This window comes from Somniosus microcephalus, chromosome 11 (assembly GCF_052327205.1).
Source record: "Somniosus microcephalus isolate GS21.2 chromosome 11, FLI_Smic_1.0, whole genome shotgun sequence".
Lineage (NCBI taxonomy): Eukaryota > Metazoa > Chordata > Chondrichthyes > Squaliformes > Somniosidae > Somniosus > Somniosus microcephalus.
This window is the reverse complement of record NC_140997.1, coordinates 14641618-14668280: the sequence shown is the minus strand read 5'-3', so window position 1 is coordinate 14668280 and position 26663 is coordinate 14641618. Positions and strand designations below refer to the sequence as shown.

The following is a 26663-nucleotide window of genomic DNA, read 5'->3' as shown; positions in this document are numbered from 1 at the left end:
TCCTTCTAATTTACTTTATCAAAACCCTTCCTAACTTTGAACACCTCGATCAGATCTTTTCGTAACCTTCTTTGTCAAAGCCAAGTTCCAACCAAGTTCACAAAATCGCTCGATATATAGGGATGAGAAAAGCTATTTGGCCCGCCCCAGCTAAACCAATCACAACAAACTTACACTCCTTCCCATCGCCGTTAAAAACGATTTTTCCCTCTATTACCCTCCCCAGGAGTCAATGCCACGTATTACCCACACCTTGTGTGAAGACAATATTTCGAAGGGTTGTCTCTCTGCGCGTCTCCTATCCTGGCCTCTTGCACATCCCTGATTTTCTTCGCTCCACCATTGGCGGCCGTGCCTTCGGGTCCCTATGGAATTCCCTCCCTAAACACCGCTACCTCTCTCTCCTCCTTTAAGACGCGCCTTAAAACCTACCTCTTTGACCAAACTTTTGCTCATCTGTTCTAGTATCTCATGTGGCTCGGTGTTAAATTTTGGTTGATAATCGCTCCCGCGAAGTGCCTTGGGACGTTTTACTACGTTAAAGGCGCTATATTAATGAAAGCTGCTGTTTATATAGGGAGACTAAATTTCCCCAGCCAGACAGCAAGATGAAGCCAGCAGTATAACTTGGGTCTGGCAGTCTCGGGTGGATATCAGAAGACTGTTTTGACCAGTGCAGCAATGGTTTGAATAAAGTAGACATAAAAGCTCCGTTTGGAACGTTTGCTGCCCGAGATATGCCTACTCTGTAATCAATGGTTGGGTTGCCAGACATATCCTCAGAGCAAAGCTCTGCCAATGCCACTGGAGCCAGCTATTGGAAGATAAAGGAACAGTCCAAAGATCACCCATCTGCCGACTCTTCTTTCCTGTGCAAAAGCTGAGCCTCCACGCAGACAAGATTACATAAGGCACGGCTAACTTATTTGAACATTACCGCAGATTGCTTCATCTGCTGGAGCACCTTGCGATATTTCTTCTCCCCACGCAACCCGTGTACTTTTCATCCTGCAACAGCAACAACAACTTGCACTGGAGGTCAGCCAGTGGCTCAGTGGGCAGCGCTCTCGCCTCGGAGTCAGAAGATCGTGGGTTCAAGTCCCCACTCCAGGGACTTGAGCACAGAAATCTAGGCCGACACTCTGGTGCACTGCCGAGGGAGCGCCGCGCTGTCGGAGGTGCCGTCGTTCGGATGAGACGGTAAACCGAGGCCCTGTCTGCGCTCTCGGGTGGACTATTTCGAAGAAGAGCAGGGGAGTTCTCCCCGGTGTCCTGGCCCATATTTATCCTTCAATCAACATCACTAAACAAAAGATTATCTGGTCATTATCACATTGCTGTTTGTGGGAGCTTGCTGTGCGCAAACTGAATGTCACGTTTCCCACATTACAACAGTGACTACACTTCAAAAATTCCTTCATTGGTTGCAAAGCACTTTGGGATATCTGGTGGTCGTGAAAGGCGCTATAGAAATGCAAGTCTTTCTTTTTATATAACTCAATGATTCTCAAACTCTTTTGGCTGATAGACCCCATTGCAAATGGATTAGCAGTCAAGGCACCCCCCCCCAAAATCTAAATTATAATAGTATTTAATACTCATAATATTAAAGTATATAATGTAAAGAGTGTTTCAATAATGCTTTTAAGAAAACAGGTATTTAATTACAGATATCAGTGAGATGGGTGTGTCTGCTTATCGCACCTATTCTGGGCACTCCGCAGCAACAGATGACCACTATTAGCTACTATGGGGGTGATTTTGCCAATGGGGGCATGTTGGAGGCGGGACTCCCACTTGTCGGGTTTCAGTCCCGCCTCCATCGACTTCTGGCCAACCCACGCTATTTTCCCTTGATTGACCTTGTTAAGCCCGCCCTGTGGGCTTAGCAGGCCAATTAAGGGGAAGCCGGTTACAGAGAACGTCAGCGTATGACGTTTCATCTGTCAAAAATTTTTGACAGATGCATTGTCATCGTTTGACAGCTCTGTGAAGCTGTCAAACACTGACATTCTCTGTTGTTTGACGAGTTCTTGAATTCAAGACACATCAAACCTCTTTTGTGAGCAGAAATTAGATGGATGTTGCATCGGAGAATGCAGCCGCCGTCTGCCATCTCTGCCGGTGAGATGCGAGACTCTCCGCATCCCCAACTGTTGAAGCCTGCAGGAAGAAACAAAAGGTAAGTAAACATTTTGGCTGGCACGGTGGCATAGTGGTTAGCACTGTTGCCTCACAGCGCCAGGGACCCGGGTTCAAATCTGGCCTCGGGCGACTGTCTGTGTGGAGTTTGCACATTCTCCCCGTGTCTGCGCGGGTTTCCTCCCACAGTCCAAAGATGTGCGGGTTAGGTTGATTTGGCTATGATAAATTGACCCTTAGTGTTAGGGGATTAAATACACGGGGATAGGGTGGGATATGTGTCGGTGCGAGCTCGATGGGCCGAAATGGCCTCTATCTGCACTGTGGGGATTCTGTGTGTGTGAAGATCGCGCCCTTAGTGCCGGACAGTTTTTAAAGCCGGCAGCAGGCTGGCCAAGGTGGGTGAGGGCATGAGCACCCGTGCACCTGCTGGGATGCTGCTGGAAGCCTGACTCACCGCCGTACTGTCCCACTGGCACGTTCTGTAACAGCTGCACCGTGGGATTGTATGTGTTTGCATGAACACGTTCAGGCACGTGTTGGAAGGGCCCCGCAGACGCTCTGATCACGTGTCGGGAGGATGGTACAGGGTCGCAGCGCCAGGGAGAGGAATTGGCTCGACTGGCAGGGAGCGCGCGTTGCAAAGTGAGTGAGAACTCGGGGCCTCTGTGAGGGGGCGGGTCCAGCCGTTGAGAATAATTCACAAGAACTGAATCAGTGTCGGTTTTATAAAGAGGAGCAGGCTTGAAATGACCTGCTTCTATGATCACTGAAACTACAGAACAGTTTCACGAATCAAGTTGACTTTTGGTAGCGTAGAACATTATGGATAAGACATACCGACCGACCAGAGGTTTACATCTCCCAGCACTATTCCTGATTAAGAAGGAAGACACACGACCTACTCACAAACCTCCGCCACTGGAGCCGGGTGTAAACCGATATGCAAAGTGGCAGCGTGGTTCATTCACCACCTGCTGCCGCCTCCACACTCAAATCAAGAACTCAGCTCGCGCACAACGTACAGAAATAACAACAGAAAACGCTGGAAAAACTCAGCAGGCCAGAGCAGCATCCGTGGAGAGAGAAACAGAGTCGACGTTTCAGGTCGAAGACCCTTCGTCAGAACTGAGAAAAAAGCAGGAAAAGGAACAGATTTTAAAAAAGTAGAGGCTGGGATAAGGGGGAGGGGGATGAGAGAACAAAAGGGAAGGTCAGCGATAGGATAGAAAGCAGGAGAGATTAAGAGATATTAAGAGATATTCAAGGAGCAAAGGATGGCTCTGGATGAAGTGTGAATGGCCCTGGCAGAATGACAGACAGCTGCCATGTGGGAGGGAAGAAACGTACAGACCCGCACCCACAGCCCTTCAAAGGGGTGCTGTGTGCGCGCGAAAAGTTTTGGGTCACACGGGCATGCCTCCCCACCTCCTCGCACTAATGGAACCCCTGGCACGAGCCACCCCCCCACTGAACATCACAACTCAGCAGCCTGGCCACAAACCAAATAAAATCAGCCGGAGGTTAAACGAGCCCAGGGACCGGCCGCTGGCAAACCTCGGAGGTACCGGCCCAGCACATACGAGTATCCCGGGGGTGGGTGGGGGGGGGGGGGGGAACCGGTGAAACCCCACCGCAACCTGGGGGTGTGGCAGCGACACGAGAACCCTGATTGCGGGGTAGGGGCAGGAGAAGAGCCGGCCCCTGGGGTAGGCCCGGCTCACTGGCCATTCAGTGACCCCCCCCTTCCTCCCCCCCACACCCTGCCGTGGCTCGGTTCAGGCTCCAGCCACTGAACCCTGGCCCCAGCTCGCAGGCCTAAGCAGCGGCTGGGGCTCCTCTTCCACAGTCACACTAGCAACAAGGTGCGTGGCATGGGGCTTACCTGGTCCAGGAGCTTGAGGAAAACTATGGCCCCGGTGGCGTGGGTCGGTACGAGGCAGGGCGGTGGAGAGCGGACAGGCCGCGGACCCCCTGTGCAGCAGTCGCTGAAGGTAAGCATGCAGGTGCAGCAGGTGGTTAAGAAGGCAAATGGTAGGTTGGCCTTCATAGTGAGAGGATTCGAGTACAGGAGCAAGGATGTCTTGCTGCAGTTGTACAGGGCTTTGGTGAGACCACACCTTGAGTACTGTGTGCAGTTTTGGTTGCCTTATCTAAGGAAGGATGTTCTTGCCATGGAGGGAGTGCAGCGAAGATTCACCAGACTGATACCTGGGATGGCAGGAATGACGTATGAGGAGATATTGGGTCGATTGGGCTTATATTCGCTGGAGTTTAGAAGAATGAGAGGGGATCTCATTGAAACTTATAAAATTCTAACAGAACTAGACAGACTGGATGCAGGAAGGATGTTCCCGATGGTCGGGGAGTCCAGAATCAGGGGTCACAGTCTAAGGATAAGGGGTAGGCCATTTAGGACAGAGATGAGGAGGAATTTCTTCACCCAGAGAGTGGTGAACCTGTGGAATTCTCTACCACAGAAGGCAGTTGAGGCCAATTCATTAAAATATATTCAAGAAGGAGTTAGATATATTTCTTAAGGCTAAAGTGATCAAGGGATATGGGGAGAAGGCAGTGACAGGGTACTGAATTTGGATGATCAGCCATGATCTCACTGAATGGCAGAGCAGGCTCGAGGGGCCGAATGGCCTACTCCTGCTCCTATCTTCTATGTTTCTAGGTCTCTGCGGACCCCCACACAGTTTGAGAAAAACTGATATCGTGCCTTTAACATGGTGAAACATCCCAAGGCGCTTCGTAGGAGTGATATCAGACAAAGATTTGACACCGAGCCACACAGGGAACAATTAGGACAGGTGATCAAAAGCTTGGTCAAAAGGGTAGGTTTTAAGGAGCATCTTAAAGGAGAAGAGAGAGGCAGAAAGGTTTAGGGAGGGAATTGCAGACTTTAAGCCTAGACATTTGAGGGCGCGGCTGTCAATGGTGGGGCGAAGGAAGTGATGGATACACAAGAGGCCAGAGTTGGAGGAACCTCTTTCACGGTCGCTGCAAAGCTAGTTAGGGCCACTTTTACAAACACAAGAGGTCACAAGGCAGAGTTGAAACAAAACTCTAACTTCACTTCCTGTTTAAGCTCGCCAGCTGAAATACTGAAGCTCAGTTTATTTCCTCCACATCTAATTCTGTTCACTGCGAGCAAAGCAGCAACTGCAGCTCAAGTATTCTAACACATCGCCCAACTGAGATTCGGAACAAAAGCATGCATTGTCTCAGCACTCAAACTCAAACCTCCCCAACCCCATGTGCTCGAAATTGCTATCACACTGCATCAGGCTGTCTATTCATATTTTCACTGGCAGCCCTCACAATAAAAAGACAGGTGGGGGGGAAGAAGTGACCAGGAACGAGAGGCGACCATTCCTAACACCACCAAGTTCAACAGCAAAGCTTGGAGGGATTAGACGCAACACTCAAGCTGCATCACATCTTTCAGACACACTCTGCCTTCTAACCCTCATCCCCCTCTCCCAAAAAAAAACCCTTTTCTCCCAGTGGCACTGATTTTCGTTGTGATATCATTCCTCGCAAATGCTACCTGTTCCGCAGTACTTCACCCAGTTATAGAGTTACACAGCACAGAAAGAGGCCCTTCGGCCCATCGTGTCCGCGCCAGCCATCAAGCACTGTCTATTCTAATCCCATTTTCCAGCACTTGGTCCGTAGCCTTGTATGCTATGCCGTTTCAAGTGCTCATCTAAATGCTTCTTGAATGTTGTGAGGATTCCTGCCTCTACCACCCTTTCAGGCAGTGAGTTCCAGATTCCAACCACCCTCTGGGTGAAAAAGTTTCTCCTCAAATCCCCTCTAAACCTCCTGCCCCTTATCTTGAAACTATGCCCCCTGGTTATTGGCCCCTCTACTAAGGGGAAAAGTTCCTTTCTATCTACTCTATCTATGCCCCTGTTGCCCATTCTGTTAAATCTGTGAGTTGTTCAAGTAATTAATACTCAGACTTAATCAGTAACAATAAAACAGGTCTTTACTGGTTGGAGGTAGGGACTATACGTAGGTCTTTACTTCATGCCCACAGGCGGGAACTGAGGGGAGATCAGTACCCACAGTACTATTTATACCCCTATGGCCAGGAGTGGTACTGCGTATCACTACGCCCAACAAGTAGTGCAGTCCTGTCCATAGGTTCAAAGTAGCACACATATTACATACACAACATTCCTCCCTTCCTAGCTTTACAGTCATCTCCCCATTTAACATAACGTAATAACATATATACATATATAACTTCAGGTTTACATAACAGAATAACATAGATACATAGATAACTTCATGTCAAAACAGATCACAGATTCAGTCTCTGCGGAAAACAGTTCACAGATTCAATCTCTGTGGTGGAGTCGGTTCACGTTGCTGGAGTGACTCATTCAATAGTCCTTCCATGGATTTAAGTTTGAACTTCCGAACTGAATTGGCTCCGTTCAGAGGGACCACGTGTGTGATCTGGTAGAGGCGATAATGGTTCAGATGGGTCATCTTCTGTTTTTCCTTTTCCTTTTCTGCTTCTTGGAGACTCTCTGGGCTCCATTGTCAGCTGCCACAGCTGCCAGCTGCATGCGCAGTTCCTCCTTCTCTTCCTCCTGTTTCCGTCGTAGAGCCAGCTTCTCCCGATGTTCCGTAGACTTTTGGTGCTCCTCCATGATTTCTGCACTTTGGGAGTCGAAGTTACAAGCTGGGCAGGACAGGACATCGTAATATTCGGTGTCGTCCACCAGGTCATAGTAATATTCGGTGTCGTCCTGAGCTAGACCAGTGAGAGGGTCGTCTATTTCCTCCATACCCAGCTGGACGTTAGCCAGCTCTTGTTCCAAATCCAGACATCTTTCCTGAAGAGACTTCTTCATGTGTACCTCTGCATCCAGCTTTTTCTGGGCTTTCAGCAAGTCGTTTACTAGTGACCTCATTTGTGATTTTAATACTTCAACTTCCTATGCAATCCCTCTACCGGAGCAGCTGTTTCAGCGGTCTGTTGTTCTACGTTGACGTGAGTCAGCGTACTTTTGGCATCCAAGGGCTGCTCTGTTGCAGTCATCTCAGTCTGTGTTGCCACCTCAGCTCTTCCAATAACCTTTGAGAGCTCCGAACCCCTTTCGTTTGAATATTGAAGTTCGTGTTCAAGTTTTTCCCATTTCAGAGTCCTGTCCTTCAGCATATGCAGGAGTTGGCTGACCGTTAACTCCTCTGACATCAGACGTTTTGTGTGCTCCTGTTCCATTTTCTCTATCAGCTGCTTCTGTTGTCTTTCCAGATTCTCCAACTCTATATCAAAGAACTCTTTCGTTGCATTCAACTCTTGCTCACAACGGCGAAGCATTTGTTCTAATTGCTGTTGTAGTTTGAAATGGAGTTGAGTTCGAGCCCGGTGTCCCTCAGAAATGGGCACATCAGTAGACTTGCCAGACTCAGAATCCACAGTTAAACTATGTTGTTGTTGCTCAGTGGAATTCTGTGCTGAAACTTTGTCTTTTGCACCTGAGTTGGGCTTACCATCATCCGTTCCAGAGTCTGGGCCGACTATCTTCACCGAGTTCTCACTCGTTATTGTTTGTAGGAAATGCCAGTCCATATTCATTTTCCTAATCCACTCCCGTCCTAGTAGTGGAGGACCTCCTTCAGATATCACATATAAGTCCATTATTTGACTGTCTTCGCCCTTGTGGACCACTGCAACCTCTATTTTCCCGATGGGGTACACTCTTTGCCCCGTGTATGTTTCCAATATAATCCCCGTATCCTGTAGGGGAATATGTTGGAATAACTTTCCGTAATCTTTCTTATTTATGACCGTCAATGCCGATCCAGTGTCCAATTCCAGTTTTACTTGGACACCTTCTATCTGAAGTGACCCAAATTGTCTGGAGGTCTGCACCCTTACCAGCGTTGAGTACTCTTAAGCTAGCCAGTTCATTACTGCTAGCGTCTGAATCGGACTCCTGTTCGGTCACCTTGTGTACCTTTGCGTATTTTCCTTGCGGTGACTTCTTGTTGCTGGTCTTCTTCGCTGACCTGCATACTCTAGCTATATGTCCAAGCCTACCACAAGTTCTACATTCTTGGTTTTTAAACCAACACTGGTTCTGATCATGCGTTGTCTTTCCACAACGATAACATTTGCCAGAACTCACACCCAATTTGTGTGCACTGAGCTCCGGTGACCGTAGCTGCATTACTGCCGTGCCTCTCGCTGCGGCTTCGTATGCTGCTGCCATAGTGACCGCCTTCTCAAGCGTCAGCTCATTCTCCTCGAGCAGTCGCTTTTGTGTATCCTGTTTAAATAAACCACACACAAATTTGTCTCGAAGTGCCTCTGTCAGTCCCGTTCCAAACTGGCAATATTTCGCTAATTTACGCAATTCCAGCAAATAATCAGCATTGCTTTCATGCTGTAGCTGCCTTCTGTCGTAAAATTTAAATCGTTCCGCTAGCATCAGCGGCGTGGGGTTTAGATGATCTTTCAGGACAGTAACAATCTCATCGAACGTCTTATCCGCCGGTTCATCTGGTGATAACAGGTGTTTCAATTGCCCGTATGTCTTCGCACCCATTAAATTTAATAATGTTAGAGCTTTATCTTGGTCACGAATTTTATTGGCCTTACAATAATTTTTTTACTCTTTCAACATATATGGCCCAATCTTCGAGGTCACTATCAAAGGTGCTAATATTCCCGTGTTTAGGCATTGTAGATTTGCAATTTCTCAGATTTTTTTTTTTTTTTTAACTGCTATCCAAGATGGCGGCTTCCCGCTCTTGCCGTCGTCCTCCGCCCACAAAATGGCGGTTTTCCCGCGCTTGGCGGTCTTCACCCGTCCCCCAACGCCGTCTCCCTTCAGCCCCCGAGTGCGGCCCTTATCTTCGCCGCGATCGCCCGAGTGCGGCCCTTATCAGCGGATGCGATCGCTGGATCGCGAAGCGGCTCTCGGCTCTTATCAGGAGATGCGATCGCTCCGTTGAAACGCCTCCCGCTCGAAGCGGCTCTCGCGCCCTATTCCTCCAGCTCCCCCAGCCCCGTTCGTGCGGCCAACGCGGTCGACTGCCTGTCGCGTCGCTGCCCGGCTCAGACAACGGCTTACCCACCACCAAGCTGGAGAAGAAGCTGACGGTCGCCGATGGAGGCTCCGAGGTCAGGATGTCTTCCAGTGGGGTGGAGAGGGTGGAAACCTCTCTGCAACGTCCTGGCTGTGGACGAAGCTGCCGTGGAGTGACTGCCGCAGGGTCCGAATCAGACTCGTCGCCAGTGTTAAATCTGTGAGTTGTTCAAGTAATTAATACTCAGACTTAATCAGTAACAATAAAACAGGTCTTTACTGGTTGGAGGTAGGGACTATACGTAGGTCTTTACTTCATGCCCACAGGCGGGAACTGAGGGGAGATCAGTACCCACAGTACTATTTATACCCCTATGGCCAGGAGTGGTACTGCGTATCACTACGCCCAACAAGTAGTGCAGTCCTGTCCATAGGTTCAAAGTAGCACACATATTACATACACAACACATTCTTCATCGGCGATCTACACAACGAGTGTCAGCAGGCTACGTGCCCTGACGGGCCATCACTGCTAACCCTGATCTCCTTTTCACCTGACATCCGCATACGTAAGGAAATAAACTTGCCTTTATATAGCATCTCATCACATCCTTAGAACGCTCCAAGATGCCTCAGAGACAATGAATTACTCGGTCGTGGCAGCTAATTTGTGCACAGCAAGGTTCCACGATCAGCAGATAGATTTTTTGCCCCCCTAATAGACCTGGGTTATCTGTTTCTTCGCTGCTCCCAGGAGATCCCACAATGGGGTGTGGGGAGTGCATGTTTTCTGATACACAAGGCATCGCAGTCGAGTGGGACCAGCTGAATGCACCCAGAGGGTCTTTTCCTGTCCATCATTGTTGGAATGCAATAGTCCTGCCACTTGTCCAGGACTGGACACTGGGCAATCCAAAAGTTTTTGAAGTTTGAAGTGGGCACCAAAAGTTTTTTTCCCGCCCTTCTTTTTTGCCACTTGCTTCAAGTAGGGCATTAATTATTAATCACTCTTGCACTGTTTTTCATCAAAACACCAGAACTCGAGTCTCCTGCCCGGTGCTTTTTTTTCTTTGCATTTGGCACAAGGTCGGAACCAAGCCCAAGATTGCACCTGCTGTTTAAAATATCCGATGAGCAGCTGGTGCAAGAGGTTCAGCCTGCAGGTGACAGACAGCCCCTTACACTCAAGGTCAGAGACACCGGGGGGCGGCTGCTCTACCCGTACAAAACTCTCAATGCAATCTAACAGCAATGCAATGCAGTCCCGGTGGGTGCACGTTTAAAACTCCGGCGCCCGCTCCGAGCTTTGCTTACACGGGGCGATGCTGCAAGCTTTAAAAAGAGACTGCACCGCAAAAACCCGCCTCTCTCTCCCCGGCCCCCGGGACTGAAGTTTCGGCGCAAACTTACCGGCGCGCGCTGAGCCCGGAACATCAGCAAGCATGCGCTCAGCCCCGCCAGCCAATCACAGAGCGCACACTGCCAATTAGCACTGGGGCAGTGTTTACACAGCGCCAATCAGAGTGCACTCCCTGCGGCCAATCAGAGTGTACTCCCTGCGACCAATCAGCGAGGGAATGTTATTTACTGCGGCCAATCAGAGTGCACGCCCTGCAACCAATCAGAGTGCACTCCCTGCAGCCAATCAGAGTGCACTTCCGACAGCCAATCAGCGAAGGGATGTTATTTACTGCAGCCAATCAGAGAGAGAAGCTGTTTACTGCAGCCAATCAAAGAGGGAAGCTATTTACTGCAGCCCATATACCAGGAAACTCTAGTTTAAACGGAATTCTCCATTAACCGGCAAAATTCTGGCTCGAGTGGCCGAGTTAGTCAGCGGGGGGTAGTTCTCAATATTGTCACTACTCGGCTTTTTGGCGCTGTCGGAAGGCTGAACACCTCAATAACAGGAGCCTGACTCTCCCGCGCTGCCGGTAGTCTCTTCTGATCCGCCATTTTACTGTGTGTCTCCCGCGCTGCCGGTAGTCTCTTCTGATCCGCCATTTTACTGTGTGTCTCCCACGCTGCCGGTAGTCTCTTCCGATCCGCCATTTTACTGTGTGTCTAATACGCTGCCGGTAGTCTCTTCCGATCCACCATTTTACTGTGTCTCCCGCGCTGCCGGTAGTCTCTTCTGATCCGCCATTTTACTGTGTGTCTCCCGCGCTGCCGGTAGTCTCTTCTGATCCGCCATTTTACTGTGTGTCTCCTGCGCTGCCGGTAGTCTCTTCTGATCCGCCATTTTACTGTGTGTCTCCCGCGCTGCCGGTAGTCTCTTCTGATCCACCATTTTACTGTGTGTCTCCCGCGCTGCCGATAGTCTCTTCTGATCCGCCATTTTACTGTGTGTCTCCTGCGTTGCCGGTAGTCTCTTCTGATCCGCCATTTTACTGTGTGTCTCCTGCGTTGCCGGTAGTCTCTTCTGATCCGCCATTTTACTGTGTGTCTCCCGTGCTGCAGGTTGTCTCTTCCGATCCGCCATTTTACTGTGTGTCTCCTGCGCTGCCGGTAGTCTCTTCCGATCCACCATTTTACTGTGTGTCTCCCGCGCTGCCGGTAGTCTCTTCCGATCCGCCATTTTACTGCGTGTCTCCCGTGCTGCAGGTTGTCTCTTCCGATCCGCCATTTTTCTGTGTGTGTCTTCATCTTTATCGTGAATTATCTCCCCCATCTTGCATTATGGAATTCCCAAAAGTTGGTCCAAGCAAAAGGAAGAGAGTGGTGTTAACTTTAAAAGAGAAAATCGAGATATGCCAACGACTAGAAAGGGGAGAGAAGCGTATCAACATTATGAATGAATTCAAAATCGGTTCGTCAACAATCTACGACATCAAATCGCAGAAGGATAAGCTGCTCAAGTTCTATTCAAGCTCGGAGACATCTAAGAGCGTAGAGAAACGGCATACGCTTCATAAGCCTAAGCTTGAAGAGCTGGATACCGTGCTTTATGAGTGGTTTTCTTTTAAGCGTTCAGAGGGTGTTCCACTTTCCGGACCTATGCTAATCGAGAAAGCGAAGGATTTCTACGTAAAGATGGAACTCACTGATAAGTGTGCTTTCTCCGATGGATGGCTAAAGTGCTTCAAGTTACGGCACGGGATAGGACGACTCGATATTTCCGGGGAGAAGAAATCAGCTGATCACGACGCCAAAGAAGAATACTGCGATTTTTTCAGTCGGATAATGCAGCAACATGATTTGTCGCCAGCACAGATATACAATGCCGATGAAACTGGCTTATTTTGGAGGTTTTTGCCAGAATCAACGCTTGCTGGGGCTGGTGAGGCTAATGCTTCAGGTTACAAGAAAAATAAAGATCGTGTAACCGTGCTAACATGTGCGAACGCTGCTGGATCACACCGGGTTAAACTTCTTGTTATTGGGAAGTATAAAAATCCCCGTGCATTTAAAAATGTGAGGCACTTACCTGTTGAGTACAAAGCTCAAAGAAATGCTTGGATGGATAAGGAAATCTTTTTGAATTGGTTCCATCATATTTTTGTTCCATCTGTGAGGGAACATTTCCGTAAAATAGGGAAACCTGAAGATAGCAAATGCATTTTATTGCTTGATAATTGTAGAGCCCATCCGCATGAATCCGTGTTGGTTTCGGGAAATATTTTCACCATTTATTTGCCACCAAATGTAACTTCTCTCATACAACCCATGGACCAGGGCGTTATCCAAAATCTCAAGTGTCATTACAAGAAAGACTTCCTACGTAAACTGATAAACCAAGATGACAATATTCACGCATTTCAGAAGGAATATAATCTTAAAGATGCCATCTTTAATGTTGCATGTTCCTGGAACTTGGTAAAAGGTCACACTTTGAGACAAGCCTGGCGCAAATTATGGCCTTCTGTAATGTTTGCTGAAGGTTCTTCTTCAGAGGAGGAATTTCATGGGTTCAATGTTCATCCCAAGAGGAGTACAATAATGGAAATGGCTGGCATGGTGAAAAATGTAGGCCCAGCAAACCCTCTACATCACCTCAGTGAAAGTGATATTGAGCAGTGGGTTGATGCAGATAGAGAAGTTGGTGTTGTGCATATGCTAAGTGACGATGAAATAATGGAGAAAGTTTTGAATCCAAAGAAAGAAAAGGAAAGTGAGATGGAAAGTGAAGAGGATGAGATTTCTGAAGAGAAGACGATTTCTTGGGCTAAAGCTGCAGAAGGATTTGCTTCAGTCCTCCAATTTGCTGAAAGGCAGCCTTGCTATTCTGCCCACGAAGTTATGCACCTCCAAATTCTGCATTCCACCTTTCTACAAAAAAGGCACGAGTCCACTAAGCAAGCAGACATCCGGGACATGTTTAGGAAAGCTTCCAAAAGATTTTAAGCAGTGGAAGTGCCTGAAGACTCTGTTGAAGTGCATGATCCTGATAACCCAGCTGGCATGGATATTCCTGATGAACCAGCTGAGTTGGAATAAGTGTACAGTCAACCACAGTACTGTACAGTCATTTATAAGTTTTGTTTTACTGTTAAGTAATTAAAGAGTTATGGATTACCCTCAACTGGCAGTACTGTACTTAATCAAACATCTTCCACCATCCATTTAACACAACATTCTGTAGGTGAGTACCCAATTACTGTATACTGCACATTTCTTGATTTTTTAATTTTTGTTTGTTAAAAATAGCCTCGGTGGATAACCCTCTCCATCATCCGGAATTTTTAATCAACCGGCAACACACCGGTCCCGGATACCAAAGAGTTTTCTGTATTGGCCTTGCACAGAACCACATAATAGACCAAAAGAATAAGGTCAAGGAATGGGTGGGGGGGGGGGGGGGGGGGGGGGGGGGGGGTTGGTGGGAAGAACACGAGTAGCAGAATGGATAGCGAGCTGGCTTCAAGACAGAGTAGGGGTAAAAGGTAACTATTCACAGTGGCAGAAGGTGGGAAGTGGTGTTCCACAAGGATCAGTGCTGGGACCACTGCTGTTCACAATTTATATTAACAATTTAAACTTTGGAATCAAAAAACACAATTTCTAAATTTGCGGATGACACCAAATTGGGCGTGGGCGATTAGTCAATACTGAGGAGGACTGCAGCAAATTACAAGAAGATATTAATAAACTTGCAGAATGGGCATATAATTGGCAAAATGAATTTCAACACAGATAAATGAGAGGTATTACATTTTGGTAAGAAAAATAGGGAGTTCATGTATTACTTGGAAAATAAGAATCTAAATGGGGTAGAGGAGCAAAGGGATCTCGGAGTACAAATACACAAATCACTAAAAGTTGCGCCACAGGTTAGCAAGGCCATAAAAAAAGCAAACCAGGCACTAGGGTTTATTTCTAGAGGGATAGAATTGAAAAGTAGTGAAGTTATGCTAAACTTGTATCGAACCTTGGTTAGACCACACTTGGACTTGGAGTACTACGTACAGTTCTGGTCGCCATATTATAGAAAGGATATAGAGGCACTGGAGAGGGTGCAGAGAAGATTAACAAGGATGATACCAGAAATGCGAGGGTATACCTATCAGCTCACACACTCACCTGGAGCCCTCTGTCGGACGGCACGGACACGATGGGCTGAATAGCCTCCTTCTGTGCCGTAAATTTCTATGATATGACCCACCCTCAATTTCACCCACACACACACAAACCCCCTTCCAAAAATCCCCCCATCCCCCCCACCAGCACCCTGACAAATCTCAGACACAGACACGATGGGCCGAATGGCCTTCTTCTGGTGACCCTGTGAGAACTTGTTACATTTTGCATGGAATCTTTGTTAAGAGATGTGATACTGCCACCAGCTCTCTCACAACACGGAAAATTAAGTGCCTGGGAGTGGATCTGCAATGTGCAGCAAGTTGCAGTGGGTAATGGTGGTAGATCATCGATAAAATCAGATACAGAACAGGACCCCAGCTAAGATTTATACTTGCAGCCGGAGCCGGGCTCATTTAACTGCAGTTAGGCTCCCCACAGCGGAACCCCTCAGATTAACACTCGAGACATGGTGGGAGGCTCCGCTCGGCGATACAGAGAGCCCTGCAAATGGAGAAGAATGTCAACCAGAGTCTGCTGGATCTGCACAAACTCTCCACTGGGAGCACCGACCCTCATCTGTGTGAATTCCTGGAGATCCACTATCTGGATGAACAAGTGAAGATGATCAAGAAGCTTGGAGATCACATCACCAACTTGAAGAGACTGGGACCCCGGCCTTGTAGGCAATGATGGCTTGTGACTTTGTACAAAGAGCCAAGACTTGAGCTCTGTAAATGTCATTAACTGTAAATAAAATGTTCAAATTTTAAAATTAATAATAAAAATAGTGAGCATTTGGTGAGCCAATCAGAGCTTTGAAAGTAAGTTTTGAAAAAAAAAACACGAGAAATGTTGAAAAGTCTGTATTTACCATCACCGCCTGACATCACACTTATCCTACATCTCAGCCAGGGACCTGCCAAAGGTTGGTCAGTCACTCTGGCTCATTACTGGGACCTGGAGGGGTAGACCTGTCACTAGTGTGTCAGCCGTGGCTCATTAGCAGCACTTTCACCGGAGTTTAAATTCCTAATCTAGACACTTGAGCACATAATCCAGGCTGACACTCCAGTGCTGTAATGGGGGAGTACTGGACTATCGGAGGTGCCGACTTTCGGATGAGACATTAATCTCTTTCAGGTGTGCGTAAAAGATCCCACAGCACCATTCAAAGAAGAGCAGGGAAGACCTCTTGGTGCCCTGGCCAACATTTTTATCCTTTAACCAACATCACGAAAACAGATTATCTGGTCATTGGTCTCGTTGCTGTTTGTGGGTGTGACGAGTGGCACTGGGTGAACCCAACTGCAGGAAGGCAAACTGAGGCAGAGGTTAGGTTGCATAAACAAAGGTAGACTTTACTGGAAAGAAACAAACAAAATAACAACAGCACAGATACAGGCCGGCAAGAGGATCACAAGGCAGTGTGAAACTCAAGACTGAGCACCGGACATAAAACTAAGCACCACTTAAATAGCAGGCATATAACCATGCACAGGTGAGTACGATTAGGAAGAAAGAAGGAAACAATTAAGAGTTCATGGTGCCCTCTGGTGGCGAGGCAGAACCTGGGTCATTCCTGACAGTGGGATCTTGCTGTGCACAAATTGGCTGCCATGTTTGCCTATATTACAACAGTGATTACACTCCAAAAGTAGTCAACTGTCCCTGAAGTGCTGTGGGACATTCAGAGCTCATGAAAGGCACTATATAAATTCAATTTATTTATTTCAAGGGACTCCAATTCTTTTAAACTCAGCTCCTTATCTTGCAAGCCAATGCATAATGGGCAGGATGTTCCTATCTCAGGTTATGAGAAGCTTACTGGTGCTTTGCGTTGGTTAAGCTCCAGCAGTACTCATATGCGCATCATGGGGTCCCTTGCATGTGCTCAAGTTCTCTGAGGTTAGCTCAGTGAGATGCAACAGGACATAGAAAGGCTAGCAGAATGGGCAGACAAGTGGCAGATGGAATTTAATACAGAGAAGTGTGAGGTGATGCATTTTGGCAGAAGGAACAGGGAGAGACAATATACACTTAATAGCACAGTTTTAAAGAGTGCAGGGACAGAGGGACCTGGGAGTTAATGTGCATAGGTCCCTGAAGGTAGCAGGACATATTGCGAGAGTGGTTAGCAAAGCATATGGGATCTTGGGTTTCATAAATAGAGGTATTGAGTACAAAAGTAGAGAAGTTATGCTGAACCTTTATAAAGCGCTGGTTAAGCCACAACTGGAATATTGTGTCCAGTTCTGGTCACCAATCTTTAGGAAGGATGTGAAGGCCTTTGAGAGGGTGCAGAGGAGATTTACCAGAATGGTTCTGGGGATGGGGGATCTTAGCTACAAGGACAGGTTGGAGAAGCTGGATTTGTTTTCATTAGAACAAAGAAGGTTGAGGGCTAATTTGATAGAGGTGTACAAGAGGTGTACTAGACACAAAAGGCATCAAGGGGTATGGGGAGTGAGGGGGAATATGATATTGAGATAGAGGATCAGCTATGATCACATTGAATGACGGAGCAGGCTCGAAGGGCCGAATGGCCGACTCCTGCTCCTATTTTTTTATGTTTTCTATGTTTCTATGACAGGTTTGGATAGGCTAGACGGGGATAGGCTGTTCCCACTAGTTGATGGTACAAGGACTAGGGGACACAGATTTAAGGTTTTGGGCAAGAGATACAGGGGGGATGTGAGGAAAAACTTTTTTACGCAGCGAGTGGTGAGGACTTGGAATTCGCTGCCGACGGAAGTGGTGGAAGCGGAGACGCTCAATGTTTTCAAGGGGAGGCACTTGAGGGAAATAAACTTGCAGGGATACGGGGATAGGGCGGGGGAATGCGACTGACTGGATTGCTCTACAGAGAGCCGGCACGGACTCGATGGGCCAAATGGCCCCCTTCTGTGCCGTTTGACTCTATGGGCTCTTTCAAGGAGTGAGTGTACACTGTATGTCAGGCAAATGGAGACTTGTGGATCTCTCGGTGGTTTTGTTTGAAAGCTCCTAAGCATTGTGATAGGGGGGCACGGTGGCATAGTGGTTAGCACTGTTGCCTCACAGCGCCAGGGACCCGGGTTCAAATCTGGCCTCAGGCGACTGTCTGTGTGGAGTTTGCACATTCTCCCCGTGTCTGCGTGGGTTTCCTCCGGGTGCTCCGGTTTCCTCCCACAGTCCAAAGATGTGCAGGTTAGGTTGATTTGGCTCTGATAAATTGACCCTTAGTGTTAGGGGATTAAATACATGGGGTTACAGGAATAGGGTGGGATATATGTCGGTGCAGGCTCGATGGGCCGAAATGGCCTCTATCTGCACTGTAGATTCTGTGATTCTGTGATTCTGTGAAATCAGCCATTGGCTGACCATATAATATAATAAATATTTAAATATTTAAATTCCTAGGGCATGGTCAACACTGGCAAGGTCTGTCCTGGCCAACATTTATCCCTCAATCAACATAACAAAAACAGATTAGCTGGTCATTATCACATTTCTGTTTTTGGGAGCTTGTTGTGCGAAAATTGGCTGCCGCGTTTCTCTACATTACAACATTACAACACTTCAAAAAGTTGCTGTAAAGCGCTTTGGGAGGTCGTGAAAAGCGCTACATAAATGCATTATTAGTTCTTGCTTTTTAGAGGGACGGTCATGTAAGCAAGCAATGACAGTGCACATTTTTTCAATTTAAATCACGTAAGCAACGAGAGTGCATTTTTTTTCCCAGTTCAAATCATGTAAACAGTGACTGCGCTTTTTTCAATTTAAATCATGTAAACAATGACAGTGCTTATGTGATTTAAATTGAAAAAAGTGCACTGTCATTGATTACATGATTTAAATTGGAAAAAGTGCAGTCATTGTTTACATGATTTAAATTGGGGAAAAAATGCACACTCATTGCTTACGTGATTTAAATTGAAAAAGTGCAATGAGTGCATTTTTTCCCCCAGTTTAAATCATGTAAAAAATGACTGCACTTTTTTCAATTTAAATCATGTAAACAATGACAGTACTTACGTGATTTAAATTGAAAAAAGTGCACTGTCATTGCATACATGATTTAAATTGGAAAAAATGCACACTCATTGCTTACGTGATTTAAATTGAAAAAGTGCAATGAGTGCATTTTTTCCCCAATTTAAATCATGTAAACAATGACTGCACTTTTTCCAATTTAAATCATGTAAACAATGACAGTGCACTTTTTTCCAATTTAAATCATGATGACAATGAGAGTGCATTTTTGTTAAAGCCAATTGTTGGAGACAGTGAAACATCCATCACAACATGAATGGCCCTGGGATACAGTGCAAGTTCTCACTGTTGTTGCACTGGTTGGGGGGAGGGGGAGCTGTCGTAAAAGACCCGGGGGGCGGGGCTTCCTTTATTTGTGAATGAGTGGCAGGCCTACGTCATCGACGTGAGTGAGGGAGGGTAAACGTCACCAGATGTAATCGGGGCGGAATGACGGTTGAAAATAATGAAAGAAACCATGAATGAGGCGACGATGAGAGACTTTGTGGAGAAGCGGGTGTGGGCAATGTCTCGGGCGGGAGTAAGGCTCGGTTCGTCACCAGTGGCAGCTAGGCCCCGGGGGCTGTGACGCCATCAGGGCGCGCCAGGCGGAATGACGCTTCAATAGTGAGTGACAGAATGAGTCATGGGCTGTCAAGTAGTTTACCAAGAGGCGAAGGGAAGTGGAGAAGGCGGCTGGAATAGCGCCGGGAGTGTGTGGGAGTAAGGCCTGGCTAGTCATCGGGGAGAGCTAGGCCCCGGGGGCTGTGACGGCATCAGCACGCGCCGACAGGGGCTGGGACAGGGAGCGGCGCCCGAGCCCTGAGAGAGACCGACAGAGAGACAACCCGGAGAGAGAGACCGACAGAGAGAGAATACAGAGAGACAACCCGGAGAGAGAGAAAATAGAGAGACAACCCGGAGAGAGAGACCAACAGAGAGAGAAAATAGAGAGACAACCCGGAGAGAGACCGACAGAGAAAATACAGAGAGACAACCCGGAGAGAGAGAGACCGACAGAGAGAGAATACACAGAGACAACCCGGAGAGAGCAGGTAAACAACCCGGAGAGAGAGACCGACAGAGAGACAACCCGGAGAGAGAGCCCGGAGAGAGCAGGTAAACAACCCGGAGAGAGAGAGACCGACAGAGAGAGAAAATAGAGAGACAACACAGAGAGAGAGCCCGACAGAGAGAGAAAACACAGAGACAACCTGGAGAGAGAGAGAGAGAGAGACCGACAGAGAGAAAATACAGAGAGAGAGCAGGTAAACAACCCGGAGAGAGAGCCCGGAGAGGACAGACCGACAGAGAGAGCGAGACAACCCAGAGAGAGAGAGCGAGAGAGAGACAACCCGGAGAGGACAGACCGAGAGAGAGAAAACACAGAGAGACAACCCGGAGAGAGAGACCGACAGAGAGAGAGAGAGACAACCCGGAGAGGACAGACCGAGAGAGAGAGAAAACACAGAGAGACAACCCGGAGAGAGAGACTGACAGAGAGAGAGAGACAACCCGGAGAGAGAGACCGACAGAGAGAGAGAGACAACCCGGAGAGAGAGACTGACAGAGAGAGAGAGAGACAACCCGGAGAGAGAGACCGACAGAGAGAGAGAGACAACCCGGAGAGAGAGACCGACAGAGAGAGAGAGACAACCCGGAGAGAGAGACCGACAGAGAGAGAGAGACAACCCGGAGAGAGAGACCGACAGAGAGAGAGAGACAACCCGGAGAGAGAGACCGACAGAGAGAGAGAGACAACCCGGAGAGAGAGACTGACAGAGAGAGAGAGAGACAACCCGGAGAGAGAGACCGACAGAGAGAGAGAGACAACCCGGAGAGAGAGACCGACAGAGAGAGAGAGACAACCCGGAGAGAGAGACCGACAGAGAGAGAGACAACCCGGAGAGAGAGACCGACAGAGAGAGAGAGAGACAACCCGGAGAGAGAGACCGACAGAGAGAGAGAGAGACAACCCGGAGAGAGAGACCGACAGAGAGAGAGAGAGACAACCCGGAGAGAGAGACCGACAGAGAGAGAGAGAGAGACAACCCGGAGAGAGAGACCGACAGAGAGAGAGAGAGACAACCCGGAGAGAGAGACCGACAGAGAGAGAGAGAGACAACCCGGAGAGAGAGACCGACAGAGAGAGAGAGAGACAACCCGGAGAGAGAGACCGACAGAGAGAGAGAGAGACAACCCGGAGAGAGAGAGACCGACAGAGAGAGAGAGACAACCCGGAGAGAGAGACCGACAGAGAGAGAGAGACAACCCGGAGAGAGAGACCGACAGAGAGAGAGAGACAACCCGGAGAGAGAGACCGACAGAGAGAGAGAGAGACAACCCGGAGAGAGAGACCGACAGAGAGAGAGAGAGACAACCCGGAGAGAGAGACCGACAGAGAGAGAGAGAGAGAGAGAGACAACCCGGAGAGAGAGACCGACAGAGAGAGAGACAACCCGGAGAGAGAGACCGACAGAGAGAGAGAGAGACAACCCGGAGAGAGAGACCGACAGAGAGAGAGAGAGAGACAACCCGGAGAGAGAGACCGACAGAGAGAGAGAGAGACAACCCGGAGAGAGAGACCGACAGAGAGAGAGAGAGACAACCCGGAGAGAGAGACCGACAGAGAGAGAGAGAGACAACCCGGAGAGAGAGACCGACAGAGAGAGAGAGAGACAACCCGGAGAGAGAGACCGACAGAGAGAGAGAGAGACAACCCGGAGAGAGAGACCGACAGAGAGAGAGAGAGACAACCCGGAGAGAGAGAGACCGACAGAGAGAGAGAGACAACCCGGAGAGAGAGACCGACAGAGAGAGAGAGACAACCTGGAGAGAGAAAATACAGAGAGCGAGACAACCCGGAGAGAGAGCCCGGAGAGGACAGACCGAGAGAGAGAGCAGGTACCAGCCAGTGAACTCGGGGACTGAGAGGGGGAGGGTGGGACAGAGAGACAGGCCCGGGACTGTGAGTGTGAGGGCCTGGGGACTGACGGAGGGGGAGCGAGAGAAAGCTGGCACTTGCCAATACCTGCAGGGTACAGAGATGCAGAATGTGTTTTATAAGGGCAAGTGTTAATAAAGGAGAAATACAGTAATACAGAGCAATGATATTGGGTCAAAAGATCAGGATAATGAAACAGTTTGGGTGGAGGTAAGGAATAATAAGGGGGAAAAAAACACTAGTGGGCGTAGTCTATAGGCCTCCGAACTGTGGCAACTCTGTTGGACGGAGTATCAATCAGGAAATAGTTGAGGCTTGTAATAAGGGAACATCTATAATTATGGGGGATTTTAACTATCATATTAATTGGACAAATCAAATTGGGCAGGGCTGCCTTGAGGATGAGTTCATTGAGTGTATTAGAGATGGGTTTCTTGAGCAGTATGTAACTGAACCGACCAGGGGGCAGGCAACCTTAGATCTGACCCTGTGTAACGAGACAGGATTAATTAAAAATGTCCTAGTAAAGGATCCCCTTGGAATGAGTGACCATAACATGGTTGAATTCCATATTCAATTAGAGGGTGAGAAGGTTGGATCTCAAACAAGCGTGCTAAGCTTGAATAAAGGAGACTATGAAGGTATGCGAGCGGAATTGAGTAGAGTGGATTGGGAAAATAGATTAAAGGGTAAGACGATACATGATCAGTGGTGTACATTTAAGGAGTTATTTTACAACTTCCCAAAAAAATATATTCCACTGAGAAGAAAAGGGTGTAAAAGAAAAGACAGCCATCCGTGGCTAAGTAAAGAAATTAAGGATAGTATTCGACTAAAAACAAGGGCATATAAGGTAGCCAAATCTAGTGGGAGGATAGAGGATTGGGAAAACTTTAAAAGACAGCAAAAAATAACAAAAAGATTGATTAAGAAAGGGAAGATAGATTATGAAAGTAAATTAGCAAAAAATATTAATACAGATAGTAAGAGTTTTTATAGTTATATAAAAAAGAAAAAGGGTGGCTAAAGTAAATGTTGGTCCCTTAGAGGATGAGACTGGGAAATTAATGGTGGGAAATATGGAGATGGCAAAAAAACTGAATGAATATTTTGTATCAGTCTTTACAGTAGAAGACACTAAGAATATCCCAACACTGGACAAACAGGGGGTAGGGGGGGAGGAGCTAAACACGATCAAAATCACTAAGGAAGTGGTACTCGGTAAAATAATGGGACTCAAGGCGGATAAATCACCTGGACCTGATGGCTTGCATCCTAGGGTCTTGAGGGAAGTGGCGGTAGGGATTGTGGATGCATTGGTAATAATTTTCCAAAACTCCCTGGACTCAGCAAAGGTCCCGGCAGACTGGAAAACTGCTAATGTAACGCCCTTATTTAAAAAGGGCAGTAGACAGAAGGCTGGAAACTATAGACCGGTTAGCCTAACATCTGTGGTAGGTAAAATATTGGAGTCCATTATTAAGGAGACAGTAACAGGACATTTGGACAATCATAATTTAATAGGACAAAGTCAGCATGGTTTTATGAAGGGGAAGTCATGTTTGACAAATTTGCTGGAGTTCTTTGAGGAAGTAACATATAGGGTGGATAAAGGGGAACCAGTGGACGTAGTGTATTTAGACTTCCAAAAGGCATTTGACAAGGTGCCACACAAGATTATTGCTTAAGATAAAAAATCACGGGATTGGGGGTAATATTCTGGCATGGATAGAGGATTGGCTATCTAACAGAAGGCAGAGAGTTGGGATAAATGGTTCATTCTCGGACTGGCAATCAGTAACTAGTGGTGTTCCACAGGAGTCAGTGCTGGGTCCCCAACTCTTTACAATCTATATTAACGATTTGGAGGAGGGGACCGAGTGTAACATATCAAAGTTTGCAGATGATACTAAGATGGGAGGGAAAGTAGTAAGTGAGGAGGACATAAAAAACCTGCAAGGGGACATAGACAGGCTAAGTAAGTGGGCAGAGATTTGGCAGATGGAATACAATACTGGAAAGTGTGAGGTTATGCACTTTGGCAGGAAAAATCGTCGAGCAAGTTATTATCTTAATGGCAAGAAACTGGAAAGTACTGAAGTACAAAGGGATCTGGGGGTCCTGGTGCACGAAACTCAAAAGGTTAGTATGCAAGTGCAGCAATTGATTAGGAAGGCCAATGGAATGTTGGCTTTCATTGCTAGGGGGATAGAATATAAAAATAGGGAGGTATTGCTTCAGTTGTACAAGGTATTGGTGAGACCGCACCTGGAATACTGCATACAGTTTTGGTGTCCATACTTAAGAAAAGACATACTTGCTCTCGAGTCAGTACCACAACTCTCCGAGATCTCTGCGTTCCTCCAATTCTGGCCTCTTGGGCATCCCTGATTATAATCGCTCCACCATTGTTGGCCGTGCCTTCAGCTGCCTGGGTCCTAAGCTCTGGAATTCCCTCCCTAAACCTCTTTGCCTCTCTCTCCTCCTTAAAACCTACCTCTTTGACCAAGCTTTGTCACCTTTTCTGATACAGTATCTCCTTATGTGGCTAGGTGTCAATTTGTGTCGCCTTACACTCCAGCACAGCGCCATGGGATGTTTTACTACATTAAAGGTGCTATATAACTGCAAGTTGTTGTAACTTAATCCAAGAGTTGGGAAGCATGTTGATGAATCTCGACACAGACCCCTGCGAATGCAGTTTTACTGCTCCAACTGTCTGCTTGGCATTTTGTATCCTGGACTGTGTCAGTCATTTAATGAAATTGGTTCACCAGGGAATGCAGGTGGTGTGTGGTTGGAGGCTGTCAGTAACGCGTGTTGGTGTGTGAGAATGGGTGATTGACGTATTGTCAGTTTCTTGCTTGTTGCAAGTGATTTTAAAATGTTGGAATAAATGATTTAAGGAAAGCTCAAGAGTATTGATTTTAAGTGAGAGATATATTTGTAATTGGGTGTTTGGGTAGATTTTGAATGTAATGCAATTGTGGCATGGCTGATAATTTGAAAGCTTGAGTGAGTTGTTTTCAACGAACTTGACCCAAAGGCAGCATTTTAAAACTTAGTGGGGATTGTATCTGCTTTGGTACTTTGATAATGATGCACCATCTCTTTCTAGATTTGGATATACGACGGTGTGATAAATATACCAGACCTGTGAACTCAGTCATTGCACAATGACGTCTGCCCTTTGCTAGTGCAAATTTCATGGAAACCCGTGCAGCGTTTAATATCTGTCCCGATGGTTGTTTGGATGTGTACAACTGTAAGACCTTGTTGCTGCAGACTGGGCAATGGCAAACTCTCAGTTGATTTCTCTGCTGTACAAAGGCACTTTTGATGTATTAAGTCTGGTATAAGCTTTCACTATTTCTGACGTCGGCATCATGACTTACTCATGCTGGGGTGTTTACACAGTTGCTGGCTTCACTCCAGTAGCTCACTCAAATGTTTATTTCCCGTCCGTGAGCTTAGACAGCAAATGTTGGCAAGCTATTTGAGCATGGGGAGCATCACCGATCCTGCCTTTCCTGTATGAAACTCCAGTATGATTTGGACAGGTTGGGTGATTGGGCAGAAGCATGGCAGATGCAGTATAATGTGGATAAATGTGAGGTTATCCCTGTTTTTGCCAACAAAGTGAAGGCAGATTATTATCTGAACGGCAATAGATTGGGAGAAGGGGAAGTACAACGAGACCTGGGTGTCCTTGTGCACCAGTCGCTGAAGGTAAGCATGCAGGTGCAGTAGGCGGTTAAGAAGGCAAATGGCATGTTGGCCTTCATAGCGAGAGGATTCGAGTACAGGAACAAGGATGTCTTGTTGCAGTTGTACAGGGCCTTGGTGAGACCACACCTTGAGTATTGTGTGCAGTTTTGGTCGCCTTATCTGAGGAAGGATGTTCTTGCCATGGAGGGAGTGCAGCGAAGATTCATCAGACTGATACCTGGGATGGCAGGAATGACGTATGAGGAGAGATTGGGTCGATTGGGCTTATACTCGCTGGAGTTTAGAAGAATGAGAGGGGATCTCATTGAAACTTAATATTCTAACAGGACTAGACAGACTGGATGCAGGAAGGATGTTCCCGATGGCAGGGGAGTCCAGAACCAGGGGTCACAGTCTAAGGATAAGGGGTAAGCCATTTAGGACAGAGATGAGGAATTTCTTCACCCAGAGAGTGGTGAACCTGTGGAATTCTCTACCAAAGAAGGCAGTTGAGGCCAATTCATTAAATATATTCAAGGAGGAGTTGGATATATTTCTTAAGGCTAAAGGGATCAAGGGAGAAAGCAGGGACAGGGTACTGAATTTGGATGATCAGCCATGATCTCGTTGAATGGCGGAGCAGGCTCGACGGGCCGAATGGCCTACTCCTGCTCCTATCTTCTATGTTTCTATGTATCTTTTCCCACTCCGCAGCCCAGGGGTGCCGAGGTTAATTGTGCCACTGTTGCCACCCCAACTGAGATGAGCTGACGCTGAATAGATGAAGGATGGCACCTGGGCTCTACACCTAGTGCCACACCAAGGGGCTAACTCTCTCCTAAAGGTGTAGGAGTAAGGTGCCATGGGTGCTGGCAGTCCCCCTGGTATCTTGCTCCAATGGCAGGGATCACTGGGCAATGACTAAGAGTAGGAACCCTGCCCTATTTTTCCTTCCCTAACCCCCTCGGCACTGAAGGATGAAACCGAGGACCGTGGTAGTTTATATGGCTCAGCTGATCCCTGCATAAACTTGCTGAGCTATTGGCGGAGCTAGCAAAGATGTCATTTTTTAATTGTAAGTCATGGACCTTGTGTGTGATTTCCCCCTTGAGTGTAATTGATTCCCTCATCCATTTTCACCCTGACAACTGTTCATGCCCACTATCGATGAGTCCCCCTCACTTAGTTGTGCAGTGCAGCCTCGCACAGTAGTGGGGCGATGAGAGCCACTCGGCATCAAATTGGATACTTGTTTCTGCTAAATTCTTTAAATTTAT

The 26663-nt window shown here is 47.4% G+C and overlaps 2 protein-coding genes across 7 annotated transcripts in view; one reads left to right on the top strand and one right to left on the bottom strand.

Annotated features, from left to right (window-relative positions):
• Positions 1 to 26663, bottom strand: part of shmt1 (serine hydroxymethyltransferase 1 (soluble)) — a 60489-nt gene that overhangs the window by 24403 nt on the left and 9423 nt on the right. The window contains exon 1 of one of the 4 annotated variants that reach the window (XM_086000239.1): positions 10614 to 10695. The exons of 2 other annotated variants lie outside the window; for them this stretch is intronic. The gene's annotated coding sequence lies outside the window, so the exon portion shown is untranslated. Of the gene's footprint in view, positions 1 to 10517; positions 10587 to 10613; positions 10696 to 26663 lie in introns of those variants that run through there. One more of the 4 variants, XM_086000242.1, reaches the window with a different exon arrangement.
• zfand2a (zinc finger, AN1-type domain 2A) overlaps positions 19181 to 26663 on the top strand; it is a 47818-nt gene continuing 40335 nt past the window's right edge. The window contains exon 1 of one of the 3 annotated variants that reach the window (XM_086000247.1): positions 19181 to 19361. The gene's annotated coding sequence lies outside the window, so the exon portion shown is untranslated. Of the gene's footprint in view, positions 19362 to 19393; positions 19854 to 26663 lie in introns of those variants that run through there. The other 2 variants (XM_086000245.1, XM_086000244.1) reach the window with 2 other exon arrangements.